We start from the raw sequence: 27295 nt of genomic DNA, 5'->3' as shown, positions 1-27295 counted from the left end.
GGGAAAGACCAAAGGTCCATCAAGCCCAGCATTCTGTTTCCAACAGTGAGCCAATCCAGGCCACAAATACCCCAAAAAAGTCCAAAACATTCTATACTGCTTATCCCAGAAATAGTGGATTTTTCCAGAGACCACATTAGGATTATGTGGGATATAAGCACCAATAAACAAATAAAATAAATACATTTTGTGAGATCAGAAAACTGATAATTTGTTTATACATTACAACAAAAATATAAATAAAAAAAGAAAACTGATCATCGAAATGGCAGATGAAATGAGAACAAGTGCAATATAAGGAGGAGTGGCCTAGTGGTTAGAGTGGTGGACTTTGGTCCTGGGGAACTGGGTTCAATGCCCACTGCAGGCACAGGCAATGGCGTTCCTATGGGGGGGGGGCGGTGGGTGCGGAACTTCCTGTTCCGGGGCAGAGAAGAAGCATGGAACAACGGAGGACAGGCGCACGCGGCACCCCCCCCCCCCCCCGGCGGCGTGCACCCGGCGGGGGGGGGGTTCCTTCATGGGGGTGTCCTTTCACCAGGGGGGAGTCCGCGCTGCATCGGGGGGGGGGGGTGCTGGGCACAGGCAGCTCCTTGTGACTCTGGGCAAGTCACTTAACCCTCCATTGCCTCAGGTACAAATAAGTACCTAAGCTGCATTGAGCCTGCCACAAGTGGGAAAGCGCAGGATACCAAAAAAACAAAAATCCTAACTCTAGGTACAAAATGCTGAGAATCACCACCCAAGAAAAATACCTTAGAGTCACTATCACTATGGACAGTAAATTGAAAATGTTCAGCCTAGTGTGTTGTAGCTGCCATAGAAGCAAATAGACTGTTGTGGATTATTTGAGAAGGAATGGAGAATAAAACTGAGAATGTCATTATCCTTCTGTATAGGTCCATGTAGGTTTGGTCTGATGAATTCTATTTGCTCAGGCTTTTCTCGGTTTTATTTCAAGATTATGCACCTAGGCTGCTGCATTTTGGACTTTTTTTTATATATATCTACTAAACCTATCCCTTTTCTAATCTAATCTGGAGTTTGTATACCACACACTTCCCAGCAGGAGGTTTGAGGTAGTTTACAGAATGGGGTTAGTACATGGTTAAGGGGGTGAGGGAGCACGAGGATGGGAAGGAAGAAGGGTCTTTATTGAAGAGGGAATAGATAGATGGAGGTCTCCATCATGCAGGTGGGCTTCACCATGTCAGGTAAGAGTTCTAGGGTCACAAAGATGTACCAAGGACCCAAAACAGATTGGAAGTGATGTATGTCGGCTGGGACTCTAGCACCCTAAGGCAATGTAGGTGCCAATCACTGACCTTTAGTAACTCTCTGCCTATTGCTGGTTCAAGTGGATAAAGGCAGTTGGAAACTGGAGGGCAGAGACATGCTGCAATAAACAACTAAAATCAATTATTTTCCATTTGAAAGGATGGCACATGAGATGACAACATACTGCTCTGCCTGAGATTTTTGGAAACCCTGCTATAACATTTAGAGAAATGACTGGGGTGATATTCAGCAGTTTTTAACCAGCCAGTGCTGTTGAATATTGGCTCTGGCTGTCTCTTCACTGCCGGGCTAGTGTTGGGGGGGAGTTGGAAGTTCTGTAAGTACCTGTCCTAACATAGAGGGGCATAATCGAACGGGGATGCCCATCTCTAAGGGCGCCCCAGCGAAGGGGCGGGGAAACCCGTATTATCGAAATAAGATGGGTGTCCATCTTTCGTTTTGATAATACGGTCGGGCACACCCAAATCTCAACATTTAGGTCGACCTTAGAGATGGTTGACCTAAATGTTGAGATCGCCGACCTTAGAGATGGGCGACCTCGGTTTTTGCCGATAATGGAAACCGAGGACGCCCATCTTGAAAACGACCAAATCCAAGCCATTTGGTCGTGGGAGGAGCCAGCATTCGTAGTGCACTGATCCCCCCTCACATGCCAGGACACCAAGCGGGCACCCTAGGGGGCACTGCAGTGGACTTCAGAAATTGCTCCCAGGTGCATAGCTCCCTTACCTTGGGTGCTGAGCCCCCCCCCCCAAAAAAAAAAAAACCCAAACCCACAACTGTACAACACTACCATAGCCCTTAAAGGGTAAAGGGGGGCACCTAGATGTGGGTACAATGGGTTTCGGGTGGGTTTTGGAGGGCTCCCATTTACCACCACACGTGTAACTGGTAGGGGGGATGGGCCTGGGTCCGCCTGCCTGAAGTGCACAGCAGTACCCACTAAAAACTGCTCCAGGGACCTGCATACCACTGCTGTGATGGAGCTGGGTATGACATTTGAGGCTGGATAAAGGCTGGAAAAAAATGATTTTTAATTTGTTTTTTTGGGGTGGGAGGGGGTTGGTGACCACTGGGGGAGTAAGGGGAGGTTATCCCTGATTCCCTCCGGTTGTCATCTGGTCAGTTCAGGCACCTATTCGAGGCTTGGACGTGAAAAAAAATTTGACCATGTAAAGTTGGCCAAATGCTCATCAGGGACGCCCTTCATTTTTCCATTATCGGCCGAGGACGCCCATCTGTTAACCACACCCCCATCCCGCCTTCGGTACACTGCCAACACGCCCTCGGGAACTTTGGTTGTCCCCGCGACGGAAAGCAGTTGAGGAACGACCAAGTTGGCTTTTGATTATGCTGATTTGGCCGACCTTGAGAGAAGGACGCCCATCTCTTGATTTGTGTCGAAAGATGGGCGCCCTTCTCTTTCAAAAATGAGCTGGATAGTAACATAGTAGATGACGGCAGAGAAAGACCTGTATGGTCCATCCAGTCTGCCCAACAAGATAAACTCATATGTGTTACTTTATGTGTATACCTGACTTTGATTTGTATCTGCCATTTTCAGGGCACAGACCATAGAAGTCTGCCCAGCACTAGCCCCACCTCCCAACCACTAGCCCCGCCTCCCCCCCATCAGCTCTGCCACCCAATCTCCACTAAGCTTCATTCCTATTCAGTCCTATTCATTCCTGGTGCCCACATGCTAAGTGGACAGATAGAACTGCATAAAAGGTAGTCAACTTTGCCCACTTAGCTATAACATCTGGGACAGCGCCTGCCTGTTGCCTGGCATTGAATATTCAGTTTAAATCTGACCGTGGCTATCAGGGGCTTAAAAACGCTGACTGCCACAGGCTGGATTTCAGCCCTAGTGAAATTATTGTAAGAGAATGTATACAGTCTCTCTTTATTTCTTGAGTTAAATATGTAGCCCACCTTCATGGTTAGTAAATCTATAAATCACTTAAAGAATAGGGTGCTAATATGTGAAACTGGAAGGGCAATAAAAGAAAACCTCCAAGGACAACCATATGGCCTCTCTTCAGATAGATAAGGTCGCATAGTTCTACAATTCATTAACACGTATGGGTGCTTAACAAAATTAATGTTATTCAAAATATACATTATTTTACAAATCCATTATTAGATATATGGTTAATACAATAATCAAATTAAATTACAAGGCACCAGCTACCTTCATTGTGTTTTGAATACAATTATGATTTGAAGTACATTTCATGCAGTCATTGTCATTCAATTACAATGCAGAAGAATTTATTTAAGGTCTAACTTTAAGCATTTTAAAATGCATTGCACGCAATGATCAACATTCAGTGGCATTTTGGTTAAGATACAACTATGTTTGCAATGTATTTTAAATGCGTAATCAATCCTAGGTCTTGCAAGGTCACCTCCATTCTTCCAGACATACTTGGCTGGTGTCTGGAGCGTTATAGCCTATTGGTATTGATGAGACCACCCTCTGCCGATCTGTGAGACAGACGTTGTTCAAGGTATTCTAGCTTACTGTTATCAATCTGGATACGTTATGGCTTGCAGTGTCTCTGACTGGAGAAGGTATTTTAGGCCTCATCATCTTCCTCCTGTCTGTCAATGACAACATAGCACCCAAGCATGCTACATATCTGTTTGTGGCAGTTCTGGATGAGTACTGCTTCCCTATGGAGCATGAGGTGATTTCTGGCAAAGAGAAAGGTACCTTTAATGCAGCAGAGGACCCTCCAAGCCTTTAGGATGTCTTCTACAGTATGCATCCTTCAACAGTCAATAGAGTATTGATTGGTGACATCTCTCTTCAGGATGTAGACTTTGATTTCTATCCATTGCCTCCAGTAACTCTTCTGCAAAGGGCATTCCCAAAACAAGTGGTGGGATGTCTTTTGCCATGCAGTCTCCCAAGCAGTGGCCTGTACCTGCAGAGACTTTGTCTGCATGAATACCCTTATGGGTGGTCTGCCCTGTGTGGTCATTGATACGCTGTGTTTATGCTGGTCTTTCAGCCTCCTGGAGGGGATTTTTGCCATGCCATAATGTCAGTGGCTTCTAGTAGGTTTGTTATGAGTTCGAAATCAGCCTGTAGATGCTCTTCATAATTCATAGGGTTGGTGTGATGTGTTATAGTCTGAACTTCACTGGCTACCAGTACAATACAGGGCTAAATTTAAAATGCTATAGCTGATCTTCATGGCCATTAAAGGAAATGGCCCAGAGTACTTGAAGAACAGGATCTCCCTCTACACACCTCCAAGATTACTAAAGTCATCCCAAGGAGTACCCTAATCACACCTTCTCCAAAGGACATCATGCAATGTGATACCCGCCACTGAGCCTTCTCATACTCTGGAATGCACTCCCTGAAAGGTTTCGTTTAACACAAGATCATCTCTACTTCAGGAAGCAGGTGAAAGCTTGGCTCTTCACCCAAGCCTTTAATGGAAGAAGTAACTAACTTGCTAGTCACATATACACAAAGTGTGACACTGGCTGCAGATACTGGAGCAGGACACATTTATCCACTTCTACCCTAGTTAAGATAATATAAAAGCACCTTTCTGACATCATGTGCAACTTTCTTTAAATTAACCCCCTTATTATCTAACTCCTGTTACTCTGCCTTATCTATCTATGTGTTTCGTCTTTGCTTACAACCTATGCTGTCTATTAAAATGTTTTATTGCTTATTGTGTTGACATTGTGATGTAGCATACTATGCCATACCTTGTATTATTTGAATATTTTTACTGCTGTAATTGGTCTATTACCTATGTTTGACTTAAGTAAATTAAATCCAAGTAAATAAATAAAATGCTCCATCTGTATTAAGTAGCAGGACGTAGAGATTACTGAAAGAAAAGACCTTAGACTCATTACAGGGGAGAGGTTCTGTGATTGTTAACATGTACACTGCCGTTCCATTGATAAACTGCCTCTACCATAGGCATTCGGTCTAAGTGGCCTAGAGAGGATTTTAATTAGCCCCACACTACCTTAGCCTCCCCAAACAGCCGAGTCACCGACCACCTGTGGCCCTTAGCCTGCAGTGTGTGCTACTTCCCTACACAATTCCCTTGTGATATTAGACTTTATTTGCTAGCATCTCCATATTATAATGAGGAGCTAAAGGGGAAAAAAAAGAATTGTGTCAAATCATTTTACCTAATATTCCTTTGCAACTATTCCGCCCCCCCCCCCCCCCCCCCCAACACTCCCATGCAGCATCCTTCCAGTACAATGCTATCCATATGCATCTCTAAGGCCCTAAGCAAAGTCAGTCATTAGGGGAAGAATATTTAGACTGAGATTTAACGGGCGGGACCTGCTCTACATCAGGGTCTGAGCTGGGTTGCCCATGTTGTTTGGGAAACATGGAATCTGGTCATGGGAGATGAGCCAGGATTTGGCTCTTATTGTCTGGAGTTTGGTGTTTAAAGACATGTTTGCCCTTTCTACAAAGTCATTGATTTGTTTCATGATTAGTGTTAGCTAGACATGCTCGAACAATACCCATTTCGTAAAGTAGATAAGTACAGCCATGAGGCTCCTCCAGACTGGATCCAGCGAGCAACTCAAACCAGATGAGAAAAGAAGCAGCTGATCTGACCCTGCCTCTGAGCTCCTGAGGGACTTTTTATCTGCTCTTCATCAGCCCTATGCCTGTCAGCTTCCTCTGAAGATGGATAGGATGCAGGAGCAGGCGTGCTGTGTCCCACTGCAAGCACCCTCCCCAACCCCAGCTGAAATTGTTAACAGCACATTACCTCTTTGCCTTTGATGTAGACTTCTAAAGATGTTTTTCATTCAGCTCCTGGTGAAGCTCCTTCTGTCAGTTTTTAGACTGTTCCAACAGAGTTCATCACATTTTTACAGTTCTCAGTTTAGCATTAAATCTTTAAAAAAAAAAAAGGATATTGCCTGACCTTTTGAATGAATCTTTCTGCAGCACAGTGTCCACCAATAGCATGATGTAAATAATAAATATTATAAGACAGCATTAAGAGAAGATAGCTCCATATCATAAGAGGCAGGGGTAAAACCCAGGACTGGCTCAATCTGTGGCACCTCTGGACTTGCAGTTCCAGATCCCCAAGGAAAGCAGAGACCTAGACCTGAGGTCCATAGAAGCAATTGGGGGAAGAAGGGAGCTTAAAACCAAGGATGAATCAGCCTTGGTCTTGTGGCATGGCATGATTTCATTACCTTAGTAACATGTAAACCAAGGATGTCCAGTGAGGCCCACCTAACCTCAAGTCCATGTGAGAACAAAAATATTTTAAAAATCTATTTAGCTAGCATACGTGATTGTACAACTTTGCAGAGCAATTTTTTTTTTTTTTTGGGGGGGGGGGGGGGGGTATGGATTTCAGAAGCAATTCACAAATTTTGATGAGTATAACCCATGTTACAGTATATTAGACTAAAATTTGTATACAGCCCACACATATATGGTTTCTGATCACATGGTCCACTCTTGCTCCTAAATGAGAGAGGAGGTGGTATGAAGATCACTGTATTAAATTCTTGTACAGATGTAAATTTGGATGGCCCAGTATTAAACAAATTACAGTTTAGTAAATGCCAGGTGATCAAGAATTCTCACTTTATTCATGTCTAAGTTGATCTTATCTGCACCTTTCTCCTCCACTGCTAACTCCAGACTCTGTTCCTTTTATCTTGCTGCACCATATGCCTGGAATAGACTTCCTGAGCCGGTATGTCAAGCTCCATCTCTGGCTGTCTTCAAATCTAAGCTAAAAGCCCACCTTTTTGAAGCTGCTTTTAGCTCCTAACCCTTATTCACTTTGTTCAGAACCCTTATTTTATCATTCTCACTTGAATATTCCCTTATCTCTTGTTTGTCCTGTTTGTCTGTCCTAATTAGATTGTAAGCTCTGTCAGCAGGGACTGTCTCTTCATGTTCAAGTGTACAGCGCTGCGTACGTCTAGTAGCACTTTAGAAATGATAAGTAGTAGTAGTACTTAAGCCCTGGCTGCAAACAGCTTTATGGTGAATTTTGGTACCACACTTTTGAGTTGGCCAATTCTTGTCCTTTAAGGCTGTACATGGAGTTTATTTTTTAGGGAATTCCAAAATCAATTTCTGTTGTGGGCAGTCTGAGGAGCAGACCTGCTTAAGTTCTTGAAAGACTAGAGCTGACCAGGTCTAATTCATATTAGCTATTTACCATTATAGATAATATGGAGTGGAGGATTAGCCTAGTGGTTAGAGCAGCAGGCTTGACATCCAGAGGTCAAATCCCGCTGCTGCTCCTTGTGATCTTGGGCAAGTCACTTAACCCTCCATTGCCTCACATACAAACTTAGATTATGTAGGCACCCCAAGAGCAGGCAGAGGGAGCCTATTCTACATTCAATCCTAAGCACCTAGAATACTAATGTAAGTTTCCAAGCATTGGTACACCTAAAATTCAGGTGCTTGCACTTACACCAGCCATAGAGCTGGTGTACTTGTGGCACTTAAATGTGATGGACATATTCTGTAATTTAGATAAGTGGGAGCCCCCACCACTGTGTGCACCACCTTGCAAATACACGCTATGAAAAAAGTCATGTGTTTAATCAACAGGGCTTACATAGCATACAGGCAAATAGGAGGGAATTCAATACACAGCACCAAAAAAATTCAGTGCTGAGAGCCTTCTATAAAGGGTACATGCCTTATATAGAACAGTGTTTAGCATGGAACCCATGCCTAACTTTTGGGGGTGCCAGACTTACCCGTGCTAAAATCTGCTGTAAATGCCAGCACCCAAGTTAGATACAGTTAGGCAGTATTCTGTAATTCCATGCACATTTCCTTTTGAGTTAAGCACTATAGGAGTCAGGTGCCCTGCCTTATAGAACAGCGCATAGCGAAATGCGTGCACAAATTCTAATGAGTGCCAATTAACATCAGTAATTGGTAGCTAGCACCCAGTTATTGATGGTTCACAGCTCATTATCCAATTTATTTAATGCTTATCTTCTTTGGGATACTGCATCTGTGTACATATATGCTATTATTCAAAATGCTTATACAATTGCCCTTCAAATGTGCTTTGACATAAAGTGGGAACACCTAGTGCACGCTGACAAAATTGCTAGTGCTCCTTCTTGCACATTATACATTTAATACTTACATAGGGCCATCACTGTGCATGAAACTCACATGTTTAGAATGGGATAAATTGGGTGTGTTTTCAGTAGTAACACAAGGTAAGTTACATTCCGGTACAGTAGGTATTTTTCATATCCCTGGATGTTGTAACTGAGGCAATGGAGGGTTAAGTGATTTACTCAAGGTCAAAAGAAGGAAGTGCAGCTATAACTGAATTTGCATAAGCTGAGCTTTCTGAATGTTGGACTGGTTTGTGGCAGGAGCTGTTCACTCCTGGTGTAGATTTTTCCTCTTTTATATCCTGCTCTCAGGATTTGCTGTTCATCATGTGGATTCAGCAGACAGGTGATTTCTCTCAGAGGAAGCTATTTCTTCATCATTCACATTAAACTGAGCTTAAAAACAGGAGACTCGGAGGAGTTCAACTTCTTGACTTCAAGTCCCATTCATGCACCGAGAGAGATAATGTATACAAGCGGGGCCTCCGTTCAACATTTCCACTGTAAGTAGCTTGGATGGCAATTATAGTGGGAATGAGTACATGCCAGGAAAGAGAATGAAGACCACTGATACTTTGGAGGACCATGTTGAGCCTCTAAAATAGTGCAGGTCTCAGGGCAACAAGCACTGCAGGCTGATGCATCGATATGGTGTTTAAACCCTCAAGGGGGCAGAGAGGCCAAGAATAAGTAACCATGAAAGTGGGGAAGAATGGAGCTCTATTTATGTAAATTTTATTGAATACAGTTTAACCAATGGTGAAACAGATCATTATTTAGGGCCCTGTTTACTAAACCATGCTATAGGTGCAATAGCATTTTTAGCTCACACTAATGCTAGAGATGCCCATAGGAATGTATAGGTGTCTCTAGTGTTTAGCCTGCGCTAATTTTAGCACAGGCTAAAAACGCTAGCACACCTTAGTAAACAGGGCCCTAAGTGTAAGAAATACAGGGGCCCTTTTACTAAAGCTTAGTGCACTAACAGACATTAGCGCACACTAAATGCTATACATCCTACTTTATATCTATGGGCCATGGGCACTTAGCACACACTAAGCCTTTAGTGAAAGGGCCCCATAATGATCAACTTTTGACAGTTATTACATCCAATCTTTATCAACTCTGCCCTCCCGCGGGAGGTGGTGGAGATGAAAACGGTAACAGAATTTAAAAATGTGTGGGATAAACATAAAGGAATCCTGTTCAGAAGGAATGAATCCTCAGAAGCTTAGCGGAGATTGGGTGGCAGCACCGGTGGTTGGGAGGCGGGGCTAGTACTGGGCAGACTTCTACGGTATATGCCCTGAAAATGGTAGATACAAATCAAGGTCAGGTATACATATAAAGTAGTGCATATGAGTTTATCTTGTTGGGCAGACTGGATGGATCGTACAGGTCTTTTTCTGCCATCACCTACTATGTTACTATATGTTACTATTAACTTCTCCAAGCTTGTCTCAAATTTTTATTTTTTATATGTTATTCTCCTCAGCCAACCACCAAAAAGAAATGGGTCTCTTTAACCATAGGGCTGCCTTTGATCTAAGTAGCAGTAAGACCTGTGAAACCTTGAGAAGCCATAGGCTCAGCCAGCTGCCCACTAAAGATACGGCTGGAATAAAAAGTGTCTTCTACGGTCAGTTGGTGTCGATAATTGCCATAATGTCCAAGTTTCTCAACTAGAAGAGGCATCTCTAAATCAGCAACATTAATTGCAGTCCAGACTCCAAGATGTGTCTGGTTCTTTGAATAATCAGTCAGAAAATGTAACATACATGAGTCACTGTATGATATAAAAATAAACCTCATGAATATTCAATTTGGCAATCTCATAAACTCAACCTACTGGTGGCCCATGAGGACCAGAGTTTCCTAATTCCAGCTAATTAACTCCGATTATGCACTTAAAAATTCTTTTCACCTTGGCAAGAAAACTCAGAAGCAGATGGCTGTCTTCCACAGAAGACCCAGTGGTATTCATTTTGCTTGCGTCCGTACAAGAATTAATGTACTTGCATGCTATTTCCTCCTCTTTCAGTTAGGAGCTAATAACAGGAAGGTAAAGATCATGAGGAGCACAATTTTCAAAACCATAGCTGTCTGAAAATTGCCCCCATCATATTTCCATTATGTTTAAATAAAATTGTACTGATCTGAGATACATGTAATTGATTTAGTAAAATTAATTATTCCATTTTCATCTTGCTTTGGTTTATTTCGTCTGTTTTTGTGAATTCACAATGAACGTGCCTGTGATAAATTTCTCTTAATTTTATGCAAATCTCTCTCTTCCATATTCATTGTAGATATCCTGAAAACTACACTTTCTTGGTGTCTATGTTTGTGCAGCGCTGCGTATGCCTTGTAGTGCTATAGAAATGCTAAATAGTAGTAGTAGTAGTGGTAGTGTTCCAAGCAATGGTCTACAAACCCCTGAAGAAGTTACATATGGGGAATACTAGTAACCGTGCCTGACAGCTCCCTGATGACAGACAAGAATGGCAGGACTGCAGAATGTCTGCGGGGAAATGATAAGTGGAAAATAATGAAATCTTTAACTCCACCTGTAAAATATTTGCATAACAAAAACATTTTACAAAAGATGAGAGACCAGCAGTGCTGCTACCTGCACGATTTCAACAGTTCTCCATTATGTTTTATCTATGAGCTTAACCAACTGGAGAAAAAAAAGGAACCAAAAACCATATAAGGTACAAAATGTAGTATTAATTTCCTTTTTTGTATACAGTTTAAAAACAAAAACAATAAACAGTTCAAGCAATGTCTTACTAATACAAACAGAATATAACATCTTCTTGGGAATGTACTGATTCATAAGTCAGTTCATAAGTCTAAGAACCAACACATTCATCACAAGTGAAATTGTAAATTTGGTTTAAAATGACAAAGACCAGAAAAGTGAAGGTTTGATACTGTACTGAGAAATAACAGTATTTTTTCTTTGTGCTGCTACTTTATTTTCCAGTTTTTCTGTTCAAATCCCAAACCAAAAGTAGGTCTGCCTAGGATTTAAATGGCCCAGTGAAGATAAATGTATTATTTTTATAGACATCAGCAGGTTTAATCTGTGACTTTGTCATGCTTGTTGCACTCATGAAGACCATATGTATCCCCCTCCCTATTTTTTTTCTTCAAATAAAGATCCAAAAATATGTATTTGTTATAAAGAGGGTTTATGCAGCAGCCATTACTGGGCAAATATTACATTGTGACATTATAATAAAATGAAGGGGAAAGGTCTGTGTGTACACTGCTCCACAGAGAAAGTGCTTTCTGAAGATTAAGCTGTTGGAGATGCCATAAGAAATGCTAGTTTCTGATGTCAGCAGAGGCCACCTTGTGTGGCTGACTAGCTTATGAATAAAATTCTTCAGTCATCTCACAGTGGATCTCATTAAAACCTAAATAATTTGGCTAGATATGAACTGCCTAATATAATATTGCTGGCATTCTGCTGTCACACCTCCATACATACACCATCAGGCATGAATCTTGGCCAGCATGCTTTTCATGAAAATGCCAAAATCAGCTTAAAGATTTTTTTTATTTCCATTAAGAGTTTCCACACACAGTAATTCTCTGGAAGTCCTATTCAGTAGGAAGAATTCTCAAAAAGTCACGATGCACACAAGCACCATGACAAAACCTGATCCCTACTGACAAGCAGAGACAAATCCTCACCTGAGGTTAATTATTTTCACTGCGGGGGGGGGGGGGGGGGGGGGGGGGGGGGGGAGGGGGGAGGAGAAAAGAGAATGTAAAAAGCAATTCTTCAGCTCTCACTATGCGGATGTCAAAGGTACTATCTCAAGAAGGATCAATCATAGAGTCTCTTTCAACTGTCCAACAATCAAACTGCATTTATGCATGATAAAATGGGACAACTTCTTAATAACAAAGGGGTCCTTTTAGTAAGGCGTGCTAATAGATTTAGCTCACGCTAATGATTAGCACACCCTAAATGCTAAGACACCTGCTATTCCTACGGGCTTATCATTTAGCACATGCTAATATTTAGCATACCTTAGTAAAAGGACCCCAAAAGTTGCTTTTCCTCTGGTTATAATGTTAAAAATGAATTTCTGACCTAACTCAGCTCCAACTAATCAGACAATATTTTAATGTAAATTATTGTTGGCCTTCACACAACCCATTAAAATGCACAATTGTCCCAGTTCTTTATTTCATTAAAAAAAAAAACCCTCTAATAAAGAAGCTTTGGTATCCTTGGTTTACATTTTTTTCTGTCATTTTTCACTGTATTTTAAGTGTTGAGGTTTATAACTTACCATGTTTAGGGCATTAATTAGAGCTGGAGCCAATTTTTCCAGAGTAAGGGAGGTTTACTATGCTGGAGTGAAATGAGCCACAGTGACACACAGCTCTGCCAGGCAATCCTGAGGTCAGCCATGCAGAGCTCTGCACAACTGCGGAGTCATCTACATAGCCAAAATCCTGAGGATACTCTTGGAGGAAAAGTCCATTAAAAAAAAAAAAACAGATTAACCAGGTAGATGTGGGGAAGCCAACACTTATCTCATGAGAAATTGGATCTATTTATAGGATTTGCCAGGTACTTGTGACACAGACTGGCCTCTGTAGGAGACAGGGTGCTGGGCCCAGGGAACCTTGGCTCTTATATTTGGCTCACGCTGCATGATTGCTTTAATTTTCCTATTAGATGATGATTCTTGTAAGGCACGGTCTGGTGGTTATCACAAATCCTGCTTCTCCCACTGATACTCCTTCTAACCTTGGCCAAGTCACTTTGGACCACACCCATAGGAATAAAATGTGCTGTACAGCATGTAGGGGTCCTTTTATTGAGCTGTAGTAAAAGGGGGCCTGTGCTAGCATCAGCACCTGTTTTTGATGCAGGTAAAAGGCTGTCTTTTTTTCACAAAAAAGAAATGGCCGTGCAATAAATAAACCACTTGCCATGCGGCCATTTTGGGAGCACTTACCGCCACCCATTTAGGTGGCGGTAAGGGCTCCCACGGTAATCCCCCACTGCTCAATTACCGCTGGGTAAGCACTGGAGCTACAAAAATATAAAATATCTTGTAGCACCAGAAATGGTGCATACTGGGAGTGGGAACTACCGCTGGGCTCCTGCAGAAGACCGGCTGTAGTTCCACATTGACACACAGCAAGCCTATTGCCACACGCCAACACTTTAGTAAAAGGGACTCTTAATATCCCTTTTTGCATGCTAAGCTTTAATAAACATGGCCCTTTATCTCCTGTTGCCTTGGGTATTCACTTACATTGTAAGCTCATTGGGGAGGGTACTACCTGGATACTTTTCACCACTGCACTGGTCCATTGGGGTAATTCAGTACAGGTCATCTAAATTTAGGCACTGGGATGCCACGTGCTAAGCGCGCAATTGACTTTATAGAATACTAGAATGTCAGAATTTAAATGCCAACATTTAGACGTGGCCACTTATGCCAAGTCAATAGCCAGTGTAAATGTCTACAACTAAAGGAGGGTGGGAGTTGTCAACATGGACTACTGTTAAGTCGGGGGTTTTTAATAGCACAGAGTTTTGCTGCATAAAATGGGACCTCTGCTAAAATAGCACAGATTAATGGTAACCTCCACTCCCAATTCTGTTCTGACTTAAATACCAACCTCCCATCCTTCTCTTTCCATGTCTCCTTAATTTTATCCCTCCTTACCCCTTTTCTCCCAAATTACACTATCCTATCCTGTCAATAATAATAATAATAAAATAACTGATCTTAACAATAGCCCACATTGACAACGTCCCTCCATAGTGTGAAGAGTTTCAATCTCTGGTAACCAGAGCTGATATTGTGATGTCATAATGCCTCATTCCACTAATGCCTAAGAGCCAACCTCATCAGTGATGTCACAATAGCCTGACTGTCCTGTACTTGGCTCACTTTTAATTACATATAGCAGTGATTTTGATTTCTAGAGACATTTCTGTTTTCTTTAATTAAGAGGGAAGTTCTCAACACTGGCTCCAGTTCAGATGTGTTATTTTACTGTTAACCCGTTATTAGTAACTAGGTCTCACTACATAAAATGGGATCCTTTGCTAAAATAACCCAACTTAACAGTAGCCCATCATCAATAACTTCTTCCTCCTAAATGTTACAGTTGCGCATGTCACAGTTGTAATATTCTATAACCTTAAGCATGCAAGTACGGAGCATGCCCTTGACCCGCCCCTATGCAGTTATGCACTACAGAAATTAAATGCTAAGATGATAGAATACTGACAAACAGTAGTTATGTGCATAACTGCAAATTAGCTGTAATTAATCACTGATAATTGTTAGTGATGATTAGCAGCTAATTTGTCAATTAACTTATGCATGTAACCATAGGTATTCCATAACCTGCACTGTAATTTTGCACACTAAGGGCTAGATTCTATATACGACACCTGAAAATTCTATGTGGAAAAAAATGCCTATGCGTATTCTATAAAATATACCTACATTTTACAGAATACGCCTAATATTCTGCATGGTTTATAGAACACGCCGAGCGCCCGTGTGCCTAAATTTAGTCACCGGCAAATACATCAAGTAAAACGCTCAAATTAGGCGCAAAGTGGGTGTATTCTATAACAATGCACATAGATTTTAGGAATGACCATGACCCACTCATGCCATGTTCCCTTTTCAACTGTGTGGCTTAGAATTTGAACGCAGCACATTATAAAATTTGAACGCAGCACATTATAAAATACACTTAGTTATGCTTGCAAATTCTAATTAATGCCAATTAGTGTCAATAATTGCTCATTAAGTGGCAATTATCAGCGCTGATTGGCTTAAGTTGCGCGTGCAAATTCAGACTACGACTGGATTTGCACATGCAAATGTAGTCACACTGTATAGAATCTGGGGTAAGTGTAAAATTCTGCAGGATTATAGAATAAGGGGCACATGTCTAGCAGAACTATAAAAATAAGCATTAAAAAAAAAAAAAGAACTGGACCATGACCTTATTTATAAGTTCCTTATAAGAAAGCTTACTGTTTAGATTTTTGTGCTCCAAATGTTAAAGCTAAATATTTATTTCTCTGGCTGCCATTTCTGTAGGATTTAGGGTATCTGGTTTAACAGATTTTTTGCTATTTACTATATTTATTTTTCTGGACACACTAATCTGCAGTTTTACAGGTTTCCTGAATTTATATCTTAGGTTTTCGCTTTTATTCTGGTCAAATTTCAAAAGGACCAAGCCTAGTAATCAGCAAGCTCGCTGTGCTCCATTCCCCAGCGTGGAGGCTGCTACTGAACATATGTGCATGCTCTCAACCTCACTGAAAAGCCACATCCTGGGGAATAAATTATAAGCAAACAAAATTGTGCTTTCAGATATAATTGCATAGTTTTGCCCTTTCTCCAGCCCCTACTTAGGCACTTTTGTTGTCAAAATGACTTTTCACAGACCAACTATTCTTTATGAAAATTCACTGCAGATTACACAGGCTTATCATCAGTGCTTATCAATCTACTGTGGCCCCATGATCCCAGCTAAGTAAAACTGTGGCCCTCCCGGAGGTGTAGGATAATGACGCACCCTAAGGAAATCCCATTCAGTTTTTGATCCCAAACAGAGGCTTTTTGTCCCAATTTCTGGTCTTGATACACAATGTAGGAAGCTCTGCCAACAATCTTGATGCACCAAAAATTGCAACTACAAAACCAAAAAGTGCAGTATCGTATACACCCTACTTATCATGTCAGTACTCTGATCTTGCTGGGTAAATGGATCCACAAGCTGCATTACTGATATACCAAAAAAGGTCAATGTAGAAATCTCATTAAGGATTTATCTGCAGCCCCACCCCCCCCTGCAAACCCCCAGCTGCTGGATGGCTTTTGTGGAAGTTTGCAACGCCCTGCAGTCACATTTCAAATTTACAACCAATGTTCTCATTTGAAAGGGGGTAAGGCAGAAGCAGAATCAGTTCACTGGGGCTTTGATTAGTCTCTCACCCAAGGTTCTTCCAGCTAAACTGGGAACACAGCTTTGCAGCAGCATAACCCCTTCTGTAACCTGGAATTTTCAAGTACATTAGAGATTTCAGTGAGTCACAGCAATATAAATACATACACGTGACTGCTATACAGTCATGAAATCAGGAAATGTAGAAAGTAACATGTATGTGCAAGTGATATCCCATACACAGATATGTGTGTCTACTTTATACACACTCACATGCTCAGTTCTGAATGTTATATGTATGTGGTTCACTTCACAGTATAGGTACTGCCCGTGCAATTCTGGACATCATACCTTCAAAAAGATGGAATCAGTCTAGTATGGAGTCAACTCCAGAGGGCAGCTGCAAAATTGGTTAGTGGTCTCTATCATAAAGCATATGGGAACAGAATTATAGACCTCAATATACTCTGGAAGAAAGGTGGGAGACAGAAATGTTTAAATACATCTGTAGCATAAATGCACTGGAGGCAAATATCTTTCAACTGAAAGGAAGCTCTGGAGTGAGGGGACATAGGATGATGATGAAAGGGGATATACTCAGGAGTAATCTAAGGAAATCCTTTTTTACAGAACGGGTGGTGGATACACGGAACAGCCTCCCAGTGGAGGTGGTGGTGACAAAGACTGTATCGGAATTCAAGAAAGTGTGCAACAAGCACATGGGATCTCTTACGGAGAGGAGGAGATAATGGATGGTATAGATGGACAGACTGGATGGGCCATTTTGCCTTTATCTGCCGTCACATTTCCATGTTTCTATATGCCACACTTCAGTTGTCGTGTCACTGCATTACAGAACTAGTTGTACTGGGGCAAAGGCCAGTGGTCAGTGCTCCAAGCCAGTGTCTTACAAATGCAGAGAAAGAAAAAAAAGCAGGGTAAGTAGCATCCCCGAGCCTGCCGCCTGCTCTCTGTAGCAGGAGAATGGAGGGAGAAGTGGTGGAGTCCGGAGAGTGGTCACGGTGGGGAAGGAGGGAGAGGGATCATGGCCATGCATTGTTTAATCAAACGATTGCAAGCTATAAAGAATTGGAAAGAGGAAAACCCTCTCAGTTTTATTAAATTGTATTAATTCCGCTTTAAAGTTATTCTGGGGGATTACAGTGTTTGTTATAGAATAAGATGATTAAGCCCTTTGGTTGCCCTTTAGGATTACCTTGTTATCTTCCCAATCAAGCAACCTTTGCACTGAGAAACAGCTAATCAAGATTTTCTCGCTGAAGGCTGCGTCAGATTGATTTCAGAAAATAAGGCTTTTTGGACACTTTAGAGGGCAATTTCCAATAGTTGTATATCTGGGTAAAACTCGCTGTCCCCACTCTTTTTACCCAGGGATCAAGTGCAAAGGAGATGTGCTTGGAAGGCAGAGCTGAGTCAGGGGAAGCACCAATGCATAGCTTTGAATTTTCACAAGGAAGTGCAAAGTTCCCACAGAGAAAGAAGACACATACTTCTTCTGCCTTGGGCAATTTTCAAAGGCTAGAGCAGCGAGCTGAGAACCAAAGGAGCCTGTTTCAAATCCCACTGTCAGTCCTTGTGACCCTGAGTAAGTCACTTAACCCTCCATTGCCTCAGGTACAAACTTAGAACTGTAAGCTCTCGGAGGACAGAAAAATACAACTTCACCAACTGAAAAGGTATGAGCCGAATATAAAATGATCACCAGTTCCAAAAGAGAAAATCCACTGACATTTCAACTCTGTGGCTGTTTGAAAATTGCTCCCTTAGAGCATCTAGGCAAGGAAGGCACAGAGACCACACATGCTGTATCTGTTTTATAAAGCAAACCTGCTGAGGTTTATAAATGATTGAAAGCAGATCTGTTCCCATGGTGACCAGAGGGGAAGATGAGGAAGGATCTTTGGAAATGACTGAATGTGTATTTGTTTAAATGACGGAGGGATGAGGAAGGATGTACTTTTTCATATTTTATCATTTTTTAAATTGTTTTATGTATTGTATTTTACAACTTTCTTGTGAACCATTTTGAATGAGTATTCTTGAAAAAAAAGTGTACAAAAATATAATAAATAAATTGAAATAAAAAATAAATACATGCACCCATATGCCTTTGTACCAATCTCCACAAAAGCTGTGAGGAAGGAATGCCTGCACAGTGCCAGTCCTGCCTGCCCTTCACTCATTCTCAACGCCCACAAATACCTATGTGTGTATCACATAAAAGCAGGCACTGTTTTCTGCACACCTGATTTCCGTGCACATTTATACCCCATGCAATTTCATAACCTTCTACTGCAGCACGTAAAACACTATTTAGTGTGCTCAAGTCACTTATACAATTACCCACAAACCTCTGGATTCTATATGTGGCTCTTAAAATTGTGCTGCCAAAATTTGGCACACTTTGACCATAATTCCATAATTGCCCGCACAAGTTGACAAATGAGCAGTTAATTGGAAATAATTGGGCACTAATAATCAACTGTTATCGCTAATTGGCAACAATTAAAATTTACGTGTGCACCTTCCTGGTTGGGATTCTAAAATGATGTGCACATAATTTTTCCACATGGCTCTGAAAAGAGGGTGTGGTCAAAAGAGGGGCGTGGATGGATCAGGGGCATTCCCGGGCGCGCTACAGACATCCATATATTTCAATTGGTGTCTCTAGCATTAGCGTGCGCTAAAAATAATAGCTCTCTTACAGTGTGGCTTAGTAAACAGGGCCCTTAGGCACAAGGATTTGCACCATGTTTCAAGTTGTCATGCCTAATTCTGGGTGCGGATCATAGCGCTAAGCACTATTCTATAAACGGTGCTCACTTTTAGGCTCCATTTACAGAATGCTGTCCTCAGGGGAGCAATTCTACAACTGAACACCTTCATTTAGGTGATCCTAGAGCCCACAATAGGCGCTAATGGTACCTGGGTTACAAAATACTAGCAAAACCCAGTACAAGCATAGTGAATGATACAGACCTGTAGCAGGTGTTCTCCAAGGACAGCAGGCTGATTGTTCTCACGACTGGGTGACGTCCGCGGCAGCCCCCACCAACCGGAAGAAGCTTCGCGGGCGGTCCGCACGCAGGGCACGCCCACCGCGCATGCGCGGCCGTCTTCCCGCCCGTGCGCGACCGTTCCCGCCAGTTGAATGACAAGCAAAAATGATGAAAACGCAACTCCAAAGGGGAGGAGGGAGGGTAGGTGAGAACAATCAGCCTGCTGTCCTCGGAGAACACCTGCTACAGGTATGTATCATTCACTTTCTCCGAGGACAAGCAGGCTGCTTGTTCTCACGACTGGGGTATCCCTAGCTCTCAGGCTCACTCAAAACAAGAACCCAGGTCAATTGAACCTCGCAACGGCGAAGATACAACAGAAAATTGACCTACGAAGAACAACTAACTGATGAGTGCAGCCTGACCAGAATAAATGCGGGTCCTGGAGGGTGGAGTTGGATTTACACCCCCAACAGCTCTGCAGCACCGACTGCCCGAACCAACTGTCGCGTCGGGTATCCTGCTGGAGGCAGTAATGGATGTGAATGTGTGGACAGATGACCACGTCGCGCCTTGCAGATCTCTTCAATAGTGGCTGACTTCAAGTGGGCCACTGACGCTGCCATGGCTCTAACACTATGAGCCGTGACATGACCCTCAAGAGCCAGCCCACTGGTAAGATTGGATGCGGGTCACGAGCATGGAAGATTGGTAGGCTTTCCTCCCAAACGAGTCCAGATTGCGAGACTCCCGCCCGGGGGCGCCGAGGCGGTATCCCTCGAACTCCGTGCCCTCTTGAGAGCAGAATCCACGACCGCCGAGTCATGGGGCAATTGGGGCCGCATTAACTCTGGGTCCGAGTGGATTCTGTACTGGGACTCTGCTTTCTTGGGAATGGGTGATTAGATAATGGTCTCATCCAGTTCCGAAGCAGTGTCTCTTTGAGGACATTGTGCAACGGCACCGTGGAGGACTCTCTAGGTGGTGATGGATAGTCGAGGACCTCGAGCATCTCAGCCCTCGGCTCATCCAGAGACCACAGGGAAGGGAATGCAAATGGACATGTCCCTTACAAAGGAGGCAAAGGAGAGGCTCTCAGGAGGCGAGAGCTTCCTCTCTGGTGAAGGCGTGGGGTCAGAGGGAAGGCCCACAGACCTCTGAGGAGAAATATCTGGGGTCCTCCTCTCCCCCCACGAGGCCTCTTCCTCGGTATTGGACATAAGCTCATGTAGCTGAGTCCTTAAACCGGGCCCGTTCGACGTCGAGGCACCGAGGCCTCGGTGTCGTCGAGCGGTGGACTCCCGCGCCGGCGGGGACGAAGCTCCCTCCATCGACGTGGACTCCACCTGCGTGGCGGTCGAGACCGGCGCCGCAAGCGGCGGCGGTGTCGAAGGCCTCGGCACCGGGCTAGAGCTTGCCGGCGCCACAGTCAACGGCGCCGGCACAGCCTGGCGCATCAGCCCTTCCAGGATCCCCGGAAGGATGGCTCGGAGGCACTCGTCCAGGCCGCTGTCGGGAAAGACGGGGGGGCCGGTAGAGGTGTCGGTGCCGGAAGCTGCTGGGCAGGCAGGAGACTGCACGAAGTGCTGGGACCCTGACGCGTCGGTACCTCCACTACCGAGGGGGACCTCTCCTCTCGACGCGGACGCTTCGGCGTCGACTCCTCGCCGGCACGAGAGAGGGCGCACCGATGGGGACCGATGACGGTGCTTTTTCTGTTTTTTGCGGTGCCCGTCATCGGGCCGGTGAAACGGAGGAGGAGGAGGTCGATCCCCCTCGGTCTCGAGGGGCCGGATCAGACAAGGTTCGGTCCCGAGGGCCATGGGCAGAGGGAGTGACCGGGGCCGATTGCCCACGCGGCCTCTCCCCTACCATCACCGGAGGACCGGCGGGCCGACGGGACCTGTGCTCCTGGGGTCGATTTCATCGGTGCCGATTTCGCGGACATCGAACCGGTACCGAAGAACCGGCCGTCGATACCGATGCTGTCGAGGTCGACGTCGAGGGGCCGGCGCAAGTTCCAAAAAGACGGTCCCGAAGAACTTGCCTCGCAACCTGAGTCCGTTTCCGGAGACCAAGACACAAAGAAACGACTTGATATTGTGCTCCGGCCCGAGGCACTGGAGGCACCAAGCATGGGTGTCGGTCTGCGAGATAGGCCGGCCGCACCGACCACACTTCTTAAATCCACTCGGGACCTTCGAGGACATCGACGGAAAAATCGCGTCGGCAAAATTAAAGTCGTCGATGGTGGCGGTAAATCACACCTCGAAAAATAAATCGACCACGCGGCCAGAAGGCCGCAACGTGACGCCCCCGCTAGAAAACGAGGGAAAAACAAGCGCGTTCACTCTTTTTTTTTTTTTAACAAGAAAAGAAAAGGTCCGGAACGCGCGGGAACCAGAAACAAAAAATAAGAAATTCGGCGAACAACGCAACGGTTTTCCGGGGCTGACAAGAGAGAGCGGCGACGCACGACTCTCTCCAGCGCGGAAAAAACAAGACTGGCGGGAACGGTCGCGCACGGGCGGGAAGACGGCCGCGCATGCGCGTGGGCCGTGCCTTCGTGCGGACCGCCGCGAAAGCTTCTTCCGGTTGGTGGGGGCTGCCGCGGACGTCACCCAGTCGTGAGAACAAGCAGCTGCTGTCCTCGGAGAACTTACATTTACACCACAGACCCTAGAGTAATTACGGGCACGTAAATGAGGCAGGAACATGTTTTACACATGTAACCGGGAGGCTCGTGCTAGCATTCTAGACCATTTACACATGGGCCCGTAGATTATACAAGTCCTTTTACCCCCACATTCTATAAAGGTTGCCCATATTTGGGTGCAGATCCAAGATCGGCACTCAAAATAATTAGAGGCGCGCCAATGATTTAATTGTTGGAGCCAAGCACTTAATTGGCTCTATTATGATTGGGTGCTTATTTGGCTACACACTATTCTGTAACAACAGGTGCCTAAAATTGGATCATGAGCAAGTCAAAAGGGGGTGTAACCATGGGAGAGGCACGGGGGGGGGGGGGGGAGGGCAAGAACATTCACAAAAGATGAAGTGTAAGAATAGCGGGCAATCACGCCCAATTTTCATGCCAGGATTCATACCCACTTTCAGCTATCACAAGTCCTCGTGCTCAATACTATCTGCGTCAAATTTTTGGCACAATTTGTAGAGTATGGCCTATTAAAGAGAGTTTTGGAAGGATTCAGAGATTTGGGGGTTTGTTTGTTTTGTGATCTGTCTTACAGTGGGGGAAATAAGTATTTGATCCCTTGCTGATTTTGTAAGTTCTGCCCACTGACAAAGACATGAGCAGCCCATAATTGAAGGGTAGGTTATTGGTAACAGTGAGAGATAGCACATCACAAATTAAATCCGGAAAATCACATTGTGGAAAGTATATGAATTTATTTGCATTCTGCAGAGGGAAATAAGTATTTACTCCCTCTGGCAAACAAGACCTAATACTTGGTGGCAAAACCCTTGTTGGCAAGCACAGCGGTCAGACGTCTTCTGTAGTTGATGATGAGGTTTGCACACATGTCAGGAGGAATTTTGGTCCACTCCTCTTTGCAGATCATCTCTAAATCATTAAGAGTTCTGGGCTGTCGCTTGGCAACTCGCATCTTCAGCTCCCTCCATAAGTTTTTCAATGGGATTAAGGTCTGGTGACTGGCTAGGCCACTCCATGACCCTAATGTGCTTCTTCCTGAGCCACTCCTTTGTTGCCTTGGCTGTATGTTTTGGGTCATTGTCGTGCTGGAAGACCCATGCCACGACCCATTTTTAAGGCCCTGGCGGAGGACGGAGGTTGTCACTCAGAATTGTACGGTACATGGCCCCATCCATTCTCCCATTGATGCGGTGAAGTAGTCCTGTGCCCTTAGCAGAGAAACACCCCCAAAACATAACATTTCCACCTCCATGCTTGACAGTGGGGACGGTGTTCTTTGGGTCATAGGCAGCATTCTCTTCCTCCAAACACGGCGAGTTGAGTTCATGCCAAAGAGCTCAATTTTTGTCTCATCTGACCACAGCACCTTCTCCCAATCACTCTCGGCATCATCCAGGTGTTCACTGGCAAACTTCAGACGGGCCGTCACATGTGCCTTCCGGAGCAGGGGACCTTGCGGGCACTGCAGGATTGCAATCCGTTATGTCGTAATGTGTTACCAATGGTTTTCGTGGTGACAGTGGTCCCAGCTGCCTTGAGATCATTGACAAGTTCCCCCCCTTGTAGTTGTAGGCTGATTTCTAACCTTCCTCATGATCAAGGATACCCCACGAGGTGAGATTTTGCGTGGAGCCCCAGATCTTTGTCGATTGACAGTCATTTTGTACTTCTTCCATTTTCTTACTATGGCACCAACAGTTGTCTCCTTCTCGCCCAGCGTCTTTCTGATGGTTTTGTAGCCCATTCCAGCCTTGTGCAGGTGTATGATCTTGTCCCTGACATCCTTAGACAGCTCCTTGCTCTTGGCCATTTTGTAGAGGTTAGAGTCTGACTGATTCACTGAGTCTGTGGACAGGTGTCTTTCATACAGGTGACCATTGCCGACAGCTGTCTGTCATGCAGGTAACGAGTTGATTTGGAGCATCTACCTGGTCTGTAGGGGCCAGATCTCTTACTGGTTGGTGGGGGATCAAATACTTATTTCCCTCTGCAGAATGCAAATAAATTCATATACTTTCCACAATGTGATTTTCCGGATTTAATTTGTGATGTGCTATCTCTCACTGTTACCAATAACCTACCCTTCAATTATGGGCTGCTCATGTCTTTGTCAGTGGGCAAACTTACAAAATCAGCAAGGGATCAAATACTTATTTCCCCCACTGTATCTGAACCATTGTGAACATTTTCCCTGATGCAGGTGACAAGTTGAAGAATAACCAGGTTGAAACTTCAATAACTTTATTAATAAATTGCTCTGTACCTTATCTCACTATTCTATTTGCACAGATCCGCTTGGACATCTCCAGCAGATCACTACTTACACTTGTGCTGTGAAGTATATCCCACACCTGAACTGCTCACTAAAGCCCATACACAGGGGATGAGCTGTCGAGTTTTCTGACAACCTGCAGCATGTGGTCTGTGTGCTGCAACTTCGCAAGGGCACCCTGCAATAACATCCCAGCACACTGCAGTGATACATACTGCAATGCTATTTCAGTACACTGCAGTAATATATCTGTACACAGCAGTAATAGGACTTCATATGACATTAATATTTTTCATACTGCAGTAATACTAAATTTCCATCACACAAAAAACCCCAAACAGAAGAGAAGCATGGCCTGCTTGTACATCATGTAAGAACATGATAGACAGTGCAACAAGGCACGACTTATAAGCACACACGTGAGTCTACTGTAACTTGCTATTACAGTATTTACTACCAGCAGTGGCAAGAAAAGGCACCATAGTTCCTTATGTTAAACCTCACCTTGATCCACCTCTTCTACATACAGACACATAATAGGTCTGAAAGGCATCTCAAACATACGCAAGCACGCACTGTAAGGAGAAGGGGACTAGGCAGTAATTCTTATTGCTAAGCTGCCTTGGAGGGGACATTTCCACAAGTCAGTGAGAACAGCAGCAGATAAAAAATTACCGACTACCTGAGGCAAGGAGCAAAAGACGGAAGTGATCAGAACCATCAAAAATAAAGATTGACCCACCAGAGGGGAACCGAGTGTGCTAAGATGGGTTTCTGATACCCCTTAAAGAGGCAGCTGTAGGACTGACCTGGGGAAAGATCCTCCCAAAATGCCTTTCTCTGCTACATTAAAACTCACAAATAAAATGGGATACATTGGAGTGTTTTTGCTAACGATTTAAGTTTTAAAAAATACTTTGGTTTGAGGTGTAAAGCTCACATGCAGAAAGCCCAGTGCTGAATTACTGACACCTCGCACAGGGTGACCAAAAGTTTCTGAGATGTCTGGCACATTTTGGGTTGTTTCTAGCTTTCTAGAACATCCCACTGCATTCTGGGTTTGTACGCCTGTCTCTCAGTCCTAAAACTGGGGTGATAGTAAGAACACTCATACAAACCAGACTGAAAAGCTGAAGTCATCACACCATCCTGCCCTTGGATATGGAAAGCACACTAAGGTATCAGAGTACTAAGGTGGTAAGAAGCCATAGAAGACTAACCCATATTAACTTTTACGTAGTCCCATATTATATTTTTCCTTCAACTATAGGGCTAAGCAGAGTGTTGCTGGCTTCCGATGTCCCCTCGTGAGGGATTCTGGGATTGTCCATGCCACCAGTTCCTCTGGCTCTAGTGCAGTCCATGTGCAGAGGACTCCCTGCCCTCGGTGTGTCCATGCTCACAGAGCTCCCAGTTCGGGAGCGATAAGGAGGAAGCTCGGTCTGATTTGGAGACTCGATGTCCAAACAATACGGTGGTGGAGGAAGATCAAACCATGGTGGCCTATTGCAAGAAAAGGAGAAAATGAAATCTCTCTGGTCGTTATCAGTGCTCTGCAGCAAGGTAACATTGTTTTATTTTATTACTGTAGATTTGGAACTTTATCACAAATCTTTGCATAGAAACTACCCTTTACCCAATTTAACGTGAAGGGGCAGGTTCAAACGAACATCCAAGTCAGAATAAAAAAGAAAAAAAAAACCTGTCCATCTCACAGCAATTTTGGAACAAGAAGGACGTCCTTATGCTGGAGACATCCATCCTGAAAACCATTTTACAGACTGAAATGTTTAAATTATAAACGAGGGAAAACAAGGCACAGGGATGTCTGTCTGGAAGCATTCTTATGAAAATGGCCACAGCCATCCTTGCAGAACAGAGGAGTAGCCTAGTGGTTAGTGCGGTGGACTCTAAACCAACAGACATAGGTTCAAATCCCATTATAACTCTTTTTTTTTAATTTTTTTAATAAATATGATCCCTCCAGGAACAGAAAAACACTACTTCAATAGTCTTCCGGCTCACAAGTATCTTATATCTTTAGGTACAGTAAGTATTTTTGGTTTACAGTCCACTGCACTAACCACTAGGCTTCTCCTCTGACCTGCTTGCTACTTTGTTCAGAATGGCCATAATACATGCAGCTGACAGAGCCTGGTTATCCTTTCCAGTTTCATTTTCAGGGAAGGGGATGGGGAAAGCAACCACTGGGGGTTAAAGGAGAGCTCATGCCTTAATCCCTCCAGTGGTCAGCAGCTCAATCAGAGCACCTTTTTGGAACTTGGATGTGAATGTAACAGGTCTAGACAAGAACGTCCTTCTTTTTAGATATGGACGTTTCTTCCTATTCGAAAATCGTGTTTGCCATCCTCCTTTTGGGCCCTTCCTAGTCCCATCCAAAACACGTACACAACACACCCCCTCGCTATTTGGACGACCTGCAGTGTTAAAACATCCAAATTCTGACTTTCTAAAATTGGGATTTGGACACTTTAACACATGGATTTTTAAAGGCATTTTGAGGTGTCCACTTGCTTTGAAAATGAGCATCACAGTATCACAATAAACTAAATATTAGAATAAGTTTATAACAAAATCAGGCTAAGGTCATTAGTCCACAAGAAAAGGAGGATCCAAGTATATCATCCAGAGGAAAATACTAAAGGAATTACAAACTAAGGATAATAGTAGAGCTATACATCCAAACATATAATACCCTTATGACTCAACCGGAACCATCCAGAGAGCCTTGAGTATTTAAAAAAACTATGTAATTGGATCGAGTCAAAGAAATGGTATGTTTTATCCTGAAAATAAATGACACATTTACTAAGAAAATGTAACTGAAAACAGGCACCTATGCCACAACGTCTGATGAATTGCTAGAAACGTTTGTCTTCCTCTCTCCTGAGTCAAATGGGATTATCT

General features: G+C 43.8%; 1 protein-coding gene across 1 annotated transcript in view; it reads right to left on the bottom strand.

The window, feature by feature from the left end:
* Positions 1–10943: 10943 nt before the first annotated feature.
* Positions 10944–27295, bottom strand: part of LDLRAD3 (low density lipoprotein receptor class A domain containing 3) — a gene marked incomplete in the record, with an annotated part of 312626 nt that continues 296274 nt past the window's right edge. The window contains 2 exon segments of the mRNA XM_030200800.1: positions 10944–10954; positions 24504–25870.

The sequence above is a fragment of the Microcaecilia unicolor genome, chromosome 4 (assembly GCF_901765095.1).
Source record: "Microcaecilia unicolor chromosome 4, aMicUni1.1, whole genome shotgun sequence".
NCBI classification, from domain to species: domain Eukaryota; kingdom Metazoa; phylum Chordata; class Amphibia; order Gymnophiona; family Siphonopidae; genus Microcaecilia; species Microcaecilia unicolor.
This window is presented reverse-complemented; position numbering and strand designations above follow the sequence as displayed.